Here is a 12,764-nt window from a genome sequence, read left to right as displayed (position 1 = left end):
TGAAAAGGAACTTTGTGTTCCCAACAAGCTAGGTGAAGGACGGCTTTCACACACCCTTTTCTCTCAGAACTGAGCTGGTGGAGAGACGTTCGTTCATCTAGCACAAAGGGAACGGATTGCAGGAGAAACTTTTACTCTGGTTTCTCAGTCTGTTTCCTAGTGCGGTTTCAAGTTCCTGCAGTTTTCACTGCAAAACCGAGTTGGAGCTAGTTCCACCCCATATATATGTATGGAATTTAGTTTGCAACTGAAAAGGAACTTTGTGTTCCCAACAAGCTAGATGAAGGACGGCTTTCACACACATTTATCTATCAAAACTGAGCATGTGGAGAGACGTTCATTCATCTAGCAAAAATGGAACGGTTTGCAGGGAAACTTTTACTCTGGATTCTCAGTCTGTTTCCTAGTGCCGGTTTCAGGTTCCTGCAGTTTTCACTATAAAAACTAGTTGGAGCCTGTACCACCCCATATATATGTATGGAATGTAGTTTGCAACTGAAAAGGAACTTTGTGTTCCCAACAAACCAGGTGAAGGACTGCTTTCACACACAATTATCTCTCAGAACTGAGCATGTGGACAGACGTTCATTCATCTAGCACAAAGTTAACGGGTTGCAGGAGAAACTTTTACTCTGGTTTCTCAGTCTGTTTCCGAGTGCCGGTTTCAAGTCCCTGCACTTTTCCCTGTAAAACCGTGTTGGAGCTAGTACCTCCTCATATATATGTATGGAGTGTAGATTGCAACTGAAAAGGATCTTTGTGTTCCCAAAAACCTAGGTGAAGTACGGATTTCACACAAACATATCTCTAAAACTGAGCATGTGGAGAGACGTTCTTTCATCTAGCACAAAGGGAACGGGTTGCAGGAGAAACTTTACTCTGGTTTCTCAGTCTGTATGCTTGTGCCGGTGTGAAGTTCCTGCAGTATTCAATGTAAAACCGATTTGGAGCTTGTACCTCCCCATATATATGTATGCAGTGTAGTTTGCCACTGAAAAGGAACTTTGTTTTCCCAACAAGATAGGTGAAGGACGGCTTTCACTCACACTTATCTCTCAGAACTGAGCATGAGGAGAGACGTTCGTTCATCTAGCACAAATGGAACGGGTTGCAGGAGACACATTTACTCTCGTTTCTCAGTCTGTTTCCTAATGCCTATTTGAAGTTCCTGCAGTTTTCACTGTAAAACCGAGTTGGAGCTAATACCTGACCATATATATGTATGGAATGTTGTTTTTAACATAAAGTAAATTTGTGTATCCAAGAAGCTAGGTGAAGGACGGCTTTCACACACACTTATCTCTCAGAACTGAGCATGTGGTGAGACATTCGTTCATCTAGCACAAAGGGTACGGGTTGCAGGAGAAACATTTACTCTGGTTTCTCAGTCTGTTTCCTAGTGCCGGTTTGAATTTCCTGCAGTTTTCACTGTAAAACCGAGTTGGAGTAGTACCTCCCCTTATATATATATGGATTGTAGTTTTCAACTGGAAAGGAACTTTGTGTTCCCAACAAGCTAGGTGAAGGGCGCCTTACACACACATATCTCTCAGAACTCAGCATGTGGAGAGACGTTTGTTCATGTAGCACAAATGGAACTGTTTGCAGGAGATAATTTTACTCTGTTTTCTCACTCTGTTTCCTACTGCCTATTTGAATTTCCTGCCGTTTTCACTGTAAAACTGAGTTGGAGCTAGAACCTCCTCATACATATGTACGGAGTGTAGTTTGCAACTGAAAAGGAACTTTGTTTTCCCAAAAAATTAGGTGAAGGGCGGCTTTCACACACACTTATCCCTTAGAACTTACCACGTGGAGAGACGTTCGTTCATCTAGCACAAAGGGAACGGTTTGCAGGAAATACTATTACACTGATTTCTCAGTCTGTTTCCTACTGCCTGTTTGAAGTTCCTGCAGTTTTCTCTGTAAAAGAGAGTTGGAGCTTGTACCTGCCCATATGAATATATGGAGTGTAGTTTGCAAGTGAAAAGGAACTTTGTTTTCCCAACAAGTTAGGTGAAGGACGGCTTTCACACACACTTATCTCTCAGAACTGAGCATGTGGAGAGACGTTCGTTCATGTACCACAAATGGAACTAGTTGCAGGAGATTCTTTTACTCTGGTTTCTCACTCTATTTCCTACTGCCTATTTGAAGTTCCTGCAGTTTTCTCTGTAAAACAGAGTGTGGATCTCGTACCTCCCCATATAGATATATGGACTTTAGTTTGCAAGTGAAAATGAACTTTGTGTTCCCAACAAGCTAGGTGAAGCATGACTTCCACACACACTTATCTCTCAGAACTGAGCATGTGGAGAGACGATCGTTCATCTAGAAAAAATGGAACGTGTTGCAGGAGAAACTTTTACTCTGGTTTCTCAGTCTGTTTCCTAGTGCCAGTATGAAGTTCCTGGAGTTTTCCCTGTAAAACCGAGTTGGAGCTAGTACCTCCCCATATATATGTATGGATTGTAGTTTGCAACAGGAAAGGAACTTTGTGTTCCCAACAAGTTACGTGAAGGATGGATTTCACACACAATTATCCCTCAAAACTGAGCATGTGGAGAGACGTTCATTCATCTAGCACAAAGGGAACGGGTTGCAGGAGAAACTTTTACTCTGGTTTCTCAGTCTGTTTCCTACTGCCTATTTGAATTTCCTGCAGTTTTCACTGTAAAACCGTGTTGGAGCTAATACCTCCCCATATATATGTATGGAGTGTTGTTTGTAACATAAAGGAAATTTGTGTTCCCAAGAAGCTAGGTGTAGGACGGCTTTCACACACACTGATCTCAGAACTGAGTATGTGGTGAGACATTCGTTCATCTAGCACAAAGGGAAAGGGTTGCAGGAGAAACTTTTACTCTGGTTTCTCAGTCTGTTTCCTAGTGCCGGTTTGATGTTCTTGCAGTTTTCACTGTAAAACTGAGTTGGGGCTAGTACTTCCCCATATATATGTATGGAGTGTAGTTTGCAACTGAAAAGGAACTTTGTGTTCCCAAAAAGCTAAGTGAATACTGATTTCACACACACTAATCTATCAGAACAGAGCATGTGGAGAGACGTTCGTTCATCTAGCACAAATGGAAAGATTTGCTGGAGAAACTTTTACTCTGGTTTCACAGTCTGTTTCCTAGTGCCGGTTTGAATTTCCTGCAGTTTTCACTGTAAAACCGAGTTGGAGCTTGTACCTTCCCATATATATGTTTGCAGTGCAGTTTGCCACTGAAAAGGAACTTTGTTTTCCCAACAAGCTAGGTGAAGGACGGCTTTCACACACACTTATCTCTCAGAACTGAGCATGAGGAGAGACGTTCGTTCATCTAGCACAAATGGAACGGGTTGAAGAAGACACATTTACTCTCGTTTCTCAGTCTGTTTCCTAATGCCTATTTGAAGTTCCTGCATTTTTCACCGTAAAACCGAGTTGGAGGTAATACCTCCCCATATATATGTATGGAATGTTGTTTTTAACAGAAAGGAAATTTGTGTTCCCAAGAAGCTAGGTGAAGGACGGCTTTCACACACACTTATCTCTCAGAACTGAGCATGTGGTGAGACATTCGTTCATCTAGCACAAAGGGTACGGGTTGCAGGAGAAACATTTACTCTGGATTCTCAGTCTGTTTCTTAGTGACGGTTTGAATTTCCTGCAGTTTTCACTGTAAAACAGAGTTGGAGCTAGTACCTCCCCATATATATATATGGATTGTAGATTTCAACTTAAAAGGAACTTTGTGTTCCCAACAAGCTAGGTGAAGGGCGGCTTTCACACACACTTATCTCTCAGAACTCAGCATGTGGAGAGACGTATGTTCATGTAGCACAAATGGAACTGTTTGCAGGAGATAATTTTACTCTGTTTTCTCACACTGTTTCCTACTGCCTATTTTAAGTTCCTGCCGTTTTCACTGTAAAACCGATTTGGAGCTAGTACCTCCCCATATATAAGTATGGAGTGAAGTTTGCATCTGAAAAGGAACTTTGTGTTCCCAACAAGCTAGGTGAAGGACGGCTTTCACACACCCTTTTCTCTCAGAACTGAGCTGGTGGAGAGACGTTCGTTCATCTAGCACAAAGGGAACGGATTGCAGGAGAAACTTTTACTCTGGTTTCTCAGTCTGTTTCCTAGTGCGGTTTCAAGTTCCTGCAGTTTTCACTGCAAAACCGAGTTGGAGCTAGTTCCACCCCATATATATGTATGGAATTTAGTTTGCAACTGAAAAGGAACTTTGTGTTCCCAACAAGCTAGATGAAGGACGGCTTTCACACACATTTATCTATCAAAACTGAGCATGTGGAGAGAAGTTCATTCATCTAGCAAAAATGGAACGGTTTGCAGGGAAACTTTTACTCTGGATTCTCAGTCTGTTTCCTAGTGCCGGTTTCAGGTTCCTGCAGTTTTCACTATAAAAACTAGTTGGAGCCTGTACCACCCCATATATATGTATGGAATGTAGTTTGCAACTGAAAAGGAACTTTGTGTTCCCAACAAACCAGGTGAAGGACTGCTTTCACACACAATTATCTCTCAGAACTGAGCATGTGGACAGACGTTCATTCATCTAGCACAAAGTTAACGGGTTGCAGGAGAAACTTTTACTCTGGTTTCTCAGTCTGTTTCCGAGTGCCGGTTTCAAGTCCCTGCACTTTTCCCTGTAAAACCGTGTTGGAGCTAGTACCTCCTCATATATATGTATGGAGTGTAGATTGCAACTGAAAAGGATCTTTGTGTTCCCAAAAACCTAGGTGAAGTACGGATTTCACACAAACATATCTCTAAAACTGAGCATGTGGAGAGACGTTCTTTCATCTAGCACAAAGGGAACGGGTTGCAGGAGAAACTTTACTCTGGTTTCTCAGTCTGTATGCTTGTGCCGGTGTGAAGTTCCTGCAGTATTCAATGTAAAACCGATTTGGAGCTTGTACCTCCCCATATATATGTATGCAGTGTAGTTTGCCACTGAAAAGGAACTTTGTTTTCCCAACAAGATAGGTGAAGGACGGCTTTCACTCACACTTATCTCTCAGAACTGAGCATGAGGAGAGACGTTCGTTCATCTAGCACAAATGGAACGGGTTGCAGGAGACACATTTACTCTCGTTTCTCAGTCTGTTTCCTAATGCCTATTTGAAGTTCCTGCAGTTTTCACTGTAAAACCGAGTTGGAGCTAATACCTGACCATATATATGTATGGAATGTTGTTTTTAACATAAAGTAAATTTGTGTATCCAAGAAGCTAGGTGAAGGACGGCTTTCACACACACTTATCTCTCAGAACTGAGCATGTGGTGAGACATTCGTTCATCTAGCACAAAGGGTACGGGTTGCAGGAGAAACATTTACTCTGGTTTCTCAGTCTGTTTCCTAGTGCCGGTTTGAATTTCCTGCAGTTTTCACTGTAAAACCGAGTTGGAGTAGTACCTCCCCTTATATATATATGGATTGTAGTTTTCAACTGGAAAGGAACTTTGTGTTCCCAACAAGCTAGGTGAAGGGCGCCTTACACACACATATCTCTCAGAACTCAGCATGTGGAGAGACGTTTGTTCATGTAGCACAAATGGAACTGTTTGCAGGAGATAATTTTACTCTGTTTTCTCACTCTGTTTCCTACTGCCTATTTGAATTTCCTGCCGTTTTCACTGTAAAACTGAGTTGGAGCTAGAACCTCCTCATACATATGTACGGAGTGTAGTTTGCAACTGAAAAGGAACTTTGTTTTCCCAAAAAATTAGGTGAAGGGCGGCTTTCACACACACTTATCCCTTAGAACTTACCACGTGGAGAGACGTTCGTTCATCTAGCACAAAGGGAACGGTTTGCAGGAAATACTATTACACTGATTTCTCAGTCTGTTTCCTACTGCCTGTTTGAAGTTCCTGCAGTTTTCTCTGTAAAAGAGAGTTGGAGCTTGTACCTGCCCATATGAATATATGGAGTGTAGTTTGCAAGTGAAAAGGAACTTTGTTTTCCCAACAAGTTAGGTGAAGGACGGCTTTCACACACACTTATCTCTCAGAACTGAGCATGTGGAGAGACGTTCGTTCATGTACCACAAATGGAACTAGTTGCAGGAGATTCTTTTACTCTGGTTTCTCACTCTATTTCCTACTGCCTATTTGAAGTTCCTGCAGTTTTCTCTGTAAAACAGAGTGTGGATCTCGTACCTCCCCATATAGATATATGGACTTTAGTTTGCAAGTGAAAATGAACTTTGTGTTCCCAACAAGCTAGGTGAAGCATGACTTCCACACACACTTATCTCTCAGAACTGAGCATGTGGAGAGACGATCGTTCATCTAGAAAAAATGGAACGTGTTGCAGGAGAAACTTTTACTCTGGTTTCTCAGTCTGTTTCCTAGTGCCAGTATGAAGTTCCTGGAGTTTTCCCTGTAAAACCGAGTTGGAGCTAGTACCTCCCCATATATATGTATGGATTGTAGTTTGCAACAGGAAAGGAACTTTGTGTTCCCAACAAGTTACGTGAAGGATGGATTTCACACACAATTATCCCTCAAAACTGAGCATGTGGAGAGACGTTCATTCATCTAGCACAAAGGGAACGGGTTGCAGGAGAAACTTTTACTCTGGTTTCTCAGTCTGTTTCCTACTGCCTATTTGAATTTCCTGCAGTTTTCACTGTAAAACCGTGTTGGAGCTAATACCTCCCCATATATATGTATGGAGTGTTGTTTGTAACATAAAGGAAATTTGTGTTCCCAAGAAGCTAGGTGTAGGACGGCTTTCACACACACTGATCTCAGAACTGAGTATGTGGTGAGACATTCGTTCATCTAGCACAAAGGGAAAGGGTTGCAGGAGAAACTTTTACTCTGGTTTCTCAGTCTGTTTCCTAGTGCCGGTTTGATGTTCTTGCAGTTTTCACTGTAAAACTGAGTTGGGGCTAGTACTTCCCCATATATATGTATGGAGTGTAGTTTGCAACTGAAAAGGAACTTTGTGTTCCCAAAAAGCTAAGTGAATACTGATTTCACACACACTAATCTATCAGAACAGAGCATGTGGAGAGACGTTCGTTCATCTAGCACAAATGGAAAGATTTGCTGGAGAAACTTTTACTCTGGTTTCACAGTCTGTTTCCTAGTGCCGGTTTGAATTTCCTGCAGTTTTCACTGTAAAACCGAGTTGGAGCTTGTACCTTCCCATATATATGTTTGCAGTGCAGTTTGCCACTGAAAAGGAACTTTGTTTTCCCAACAAGCTAGGTGAAGGACGGCTTTCACACACACTTATCTCTCAGAACTGAGCATGAGGAGAGACGTTCGTTCATCTAGCACAAATGGAACGGGTTGAAGAAGACACATTTACTCTCGTTTCTCAGTCTGTTTCCTAATGCCTATTTGAAGTTCCTGCATTTTTCACCGTAAAACCGAGTTGGAGGTAATACCTCCCCATATATATGTATGGAATGTTGTTTTTAACAGAAAGGAAATTTGTGTTCCCAAGAAGCTAGGTGAAGGACGGCTTTCACACACACTTATCTCTCAGAACTGAGCATGTGGTGAGACATTCGTTCATCTAGCACAAAGGGTACGGGTTGCAGGACAAACATTTACTCTGGATTCTCAGTCTGTTTCTTAGTGACGGTTTGAATTTCCTGCAGTTTTCACTGTAAAACAGAGTTGGAGCTAGTACCTCCCCATATATATATATGGATTGTAGATTTCAACTTAAAAGGAACTTTGTGTTCCCAACAAGCTAGGTGAAGGGCGGCTTTCACACACACTTATCTCTCAGAACTCAGCATGTGGAGAGACGTATGTTCATGTAGCACAAATGGAACTGTTTGCAGGAGATAATTTTACTCTGTTTTCTCACACTGTTTCCTACTGCCTATTTTAAGTTCCTGCCGTTTTCACTGTAAAACCGATTTGGAGCTAGTACCTCCCCATATATAAGTATGGAGTGAAGTTTGCATCTGAAAAGGAACTTTGTGTTCCCAACAAGCTAGGTGAAGGACGGCTTTCACACACCCTTTTCTCTCAGAACTGAGCTGGTGGAGAGACGTTCGTTCATCTAGCACAAAGGGAACGGATTGCAGGAGAAACTTTTACTCTGGTTTCTCAGTCTGTTTCCTAGTGCGGTTTCAAGTTCCTGCAGTTTTCACTGCAAAACCGAGTTGGAGCTAGTTCCACCCCATATATATGTATGGAATTTAGTTTGCAACTGAAAAGGAACTTTGTGTTCCCAACAAGCTAGATGAAGGACGGCTTTCACACACATTTATCTATCAAAACTGAGCATGTGGAGAGACGTTCATTCATCTAGCAAAAATGGAACGGTTTGCAGGGAAACTTTTACTCTGGATTCTCAGTCTGTTTCCTAGTGCCGGTTTCAGGTTCCTGCAGTTTTCACTATAAAAACTAGTTGGAGCCTGTACCACCCCATATATATGTATGGAATGTAGTTTGCAACTGAAAAGGAACTTTGTGTTCCCAACAAACCAGGTGAAGGACTGCTTTCACACACAATTATCTCTCAGAACTGAGCATGTGGACAGACGTTCATTCATCTAGCACAAAGTTAACGGGTTGCAGGAGAAACTTTTACTCTGGTTTCTCAGTCTGTTTCCGAGTGCCGGTTTCAAGTCCCTGCACTTTTCCCTGTAAAACCGTGTTGGAGCTAGTACCTCCTCATATATATGTATGGAGTGTAGATTGCAACTGAAAAGGATCTTTGTGTTCCCAAAAACCTAGGTGAAGTACGGATTTCACACAAACATATCTCTAAAACTGAGCATGTGGAGAGACGTTCTTTCATCTAGCACAAAGGGAACGGGTTGCAGGAGAAACTTTACTCTGGTTTCTCAGTCTGTATGCTTGTGCCGGTGTGAAGTTCCTGCAGTATTCAATGTAAAACCGATTTGGAGCTAGTACCACCCCATATATTTTTATGGAGTGTAGTTTGCAACAGAAAAGGAACTTTGTGTTCCCAACAAAATAGGTGAAGAATGGCTTTCACACACACTTATCTCTCAGAACTGAGCATGTGGAGAGACGTTCATTCATCTAGCAAAAAGGAACGGTTTGCAGGAGAAACTTATACTCTGGATTCTCAGTCTGTTTCCTAATGCCGGTATGAAGTTCCTGGAGTTTTCACTGTAAAATCGAGCTGGAGCTAGTACCACCCCATATATAAGTATGCAATGAAGTTTGCAACTGAAAAGGAACTATGTGTTCCCAACAAGCTACGTGAAGGACGGCTTTCACACACACTTATCTCTCAGAACTGAGCATGTGGAGAGACGTTCATTCATCTAGCAAAAAGGAACGGTTTGCAGGAGAAACTTTTACTCTGGTTTCTTAGTCTGTTTCCTAGTGCCGGCTTCATGTTCCTTCAGTTTTCACTGTAAAACCGAGTTGGAGCTAGTACCACCCCATATATATGTATGGAAATTTGTTTGCAACTGAAAAGGAACTTTGTGTTCCCAAAAAACCAGGTGAAGGACAGCTTTCACACACAATTATCTCTCAGAACTGAGCATGTGGAGAGACCTTCATTCATGTAGCACAAAGTTAACGGCTTGCAGGGGAAAATTTTACTTCGGTTTCTCAGTCTGTTTCCTAGTGCCGGTTTCAAGTTCCAGCAGTTTTCACTGTAAAACCGAGTTGGAGCTAGTACCACCCCATATGTATGTATGGAATTTAGTTTGCAACTGAAAAGGAACTTTGTGTTCCCAGCAAACCAGGTGAAGTACGGCTTTCACACACAATTATCTCTCAGAAATGAGCATGAGGAGAGAAGTTCATTCATCTAGCACAAAGTTAACGGTTTGCAGGAGAAACGTTTTCTCTGGTTTCTCTGTCTGTTTCCTAGTGCCGTTTTCAAGTTCCTGCAGTTTTCCTTGTAAAACCGATTTGGAGCTATTACCTCCCCATATATATTTATGGAGTTTAGTTTGCAACTGAAAAGGAACTTTGTGTTCCCAGCAAACCAGGTGAAGTACGGCTTTCACACACAATTATCTCTCAGAAATGAGCATGTGGAGAGAAGATCATTCATCTAGCACAAATGGAACGGGTTGCAGGAGAATTTTTTACTGTGGTTTCTCAGTCTGTTTCCTAGTGCCGGATTGAAGTTCCTGCAGTTTTCACTGTAAAACCGAGTTGGAGATTGTACCTACCCATATATATGTATGCAGTGTAGTTTGCCACTGAAAAGGAACTTTGTTTTCCCAACAAGCTAGGTGAAGGACGGCTTTCACACACTTATCTCTCAGAACTGAGCATGAGGAGAGACGTTCGTTCATCTAGCATAAATGGAACGCATTGCAGGAGATACATTTAGTCTGGATTCTCAGTCTGTTTTTTACTGTGTATTTGAAGTTTCTACAGTTTTCACTGTAAAACCGAGTTAGAAATAATATCTCCCTATATATATTTATGGAGTGTAGTTTGTAACAGAAAGGAAATTTGTGTTCCCAAGAAGCTAGGTGAAGGACGGCTTTCACACACACTTATCTCTGAGAACTGAGCATGTTGTGAGACATTCGTTCATCTAGCACAAAAGGAAAGGGTTGCAGGAGAAAATTTTACTCTGATTTCTCAGTCTGTTTCCTAGTGCCGGTTTAATGTTCTTGCAGTTTTCACTGTAAAACTGAGTGGAGCGTGTACTTCCCCATATATATGTATGGAGTGTAATTTGCAACTGAAAAGGAACTATGTGTTCCCAACAAGCTAGGTGAAGGAATGTTTCCACACACACTTATCTCTCAGAATTGAGCATGTGGAGATACGTTCGTTCATCTAACACAAAGGGAACTGTTTTCAGGAGAAACTTTTACTCTGGTTTCTCAGTCTGTTTCCTAGTGCCGGTTTCAAGTTCCTGCGGTTTTCACTTTAAAACCGAGTTGGAGCTAGTACCACCCCATATATATGTATGGAATGTAGTTTGCAACTGAAAAGGAACTATGTGTTCCCAACAAACCAGGTGAAGGACGGCTTTCACACACAATTATCTCTCAGAACTGAGCATGAGGAGAGACGCTCATTCATCTAGCACAAAGTTAACGGGTTGCAGGAGAAACTTTTACTCTGGTTTTTCAGTCTGTTTCCTAGTGCCGGTTTCAAGTTCCTGCAGTTTTCCCTGTAAAACCGAGTTGGAGCTAGTACCTCCTCATATATATGTATGGAGTGTAGATTGCAACTGAAAAGGATCTTTGTGTTCCCAACAAGCTAAGTGAAGGACGGATTTCACACAAACATATCTCTAAATCTCAGAATGTGGAGAGACGTTCGTTCATCTAGCACAAAGGGAACGGGTTGCAGGAGAAACTTTACTCTGGTTTCTTTGTCTGTATGCTTGTGCCGGTGTGAAATTCCTGCAGTTTTCACTATAAAACCGAGTTGGAGCTAGTACCTACACATATATTTTATGGAGTGTAGTTTGCAACAGGAAAGGAACTTTGTGTTCCAATATAGCTATGTGAACAATGGCTTTCACACACACTTATCTCTCTGAACTGAGCATGTGGAGAGACGTTCGGTCATCTAGCACAAAAGGAACGGGATGCAGGAGCAAATTTTATTCTGGTTTCTCAGTCTGTTTCCTAGGGACGTATTGAAGTTCCTACAGTTTTCACTGTAAAACCGACTTGGAGCTTGTACCTCCCCATATATATGTATGCAGTGTAGTTTGCCACTGAAAAGGAACTTTGTTTTCCCAACAAGATAGGTGAAGGACGGCTTTCACTCACACTTATCTCTCAGAACTGAGCATGAGGAGAGACGTTCGTTCATCTAGCACAAATGGAACGGGTTGCAGGAGACACATTTACTCTCGTTTCTCAGTCTGTTTCCTAATGCCTATTTGAAGTTCCTGCAGTTTTCACTGTAAAACCGAGTTGGAGCTAATACCTGACCATATATATGTATGGAATGTTGTTTTTAACATAAAGTAAATTTGTGTATCCAAGAAGCTAGGTGAAGGACGGCTTTCACACACACTTATCTCTCAGAACTGAGCATGTGGTGAGACATTCGTTCATCTAGCACAAAGGGTACGGGTTGCAGGAGAAACATTTACTCTGGTTTCTCAGTCTGTTTCCTAGTGCCGGTTTGAATTTCCTGCAGTTTTCACTGTAAAACCGAGTTGGAGTAGTACCTCCCCTTATATATATATGGATTGTAGTTTTCAACTGGAAAGGAACTTTGTGTTCCCAACAAGCTAGGTGAAGGGCGCCTTACACACACATATCTCTCAGAACTCAGCATGTGGAGAGACGTTTGTTCATGTAGCACAAATGGAACTGTTTGCAGGAGATAATTTTACTCTGTTTTCTCACTCTGTTTCCTACTGCCTATTTGAATTTCCTGCCGTTTTCACTGTAAAACTGAGTTGGAGCTAGAACCTCCTCATACATATGTACGGAGTGTAGTTTGCAACTGAAAAGGAACTTTGTTTTCCCAAAAAATTAGGTGAAGGGCGGCTTTCACACACACTTATCCCTTAGAACTTACCACGTGGAGAGACGTTCGTTCATCTAGCACAAAGGGAACGGTTTGCAGGAAATACTATTACACTGATTTCTCAGTCTGTTTCCTACTGCCTGTTTGAAGTTCCTGCAGTTTTCTCTGTAAAAGAGAGTTGGAGCTTGTACCTGCCCATATGAATATATGGAGTGTAGTTTGCAAGTGAAAAGGAACTTTGTTTTCCCAACAAGTTAGGTGAAGGACGGCTTTCACACACACTTATCTCTCAGAACTGAGCATGTGGAGAGACGTTCGTTCATGTACCACAA

The sequence above is a fragment of the Camelus bactrianus genome, chromosome 11, assembly GCF_048773025.1.
Source record: "Camelus bactrianus isolate YW-2024 breed Bactrian camel chromosome 11, ASM4877302v1, whole genome shotgun sequence".
Lineage (NCBI taxonomy): Eukaryota > Metazoa > Chordata > Mammalia > Artiodactyla > Camelidae > Camelus > Camelus bactrianus.
This window is presented reverse-complemented; position numbering follows the sequence as displayed.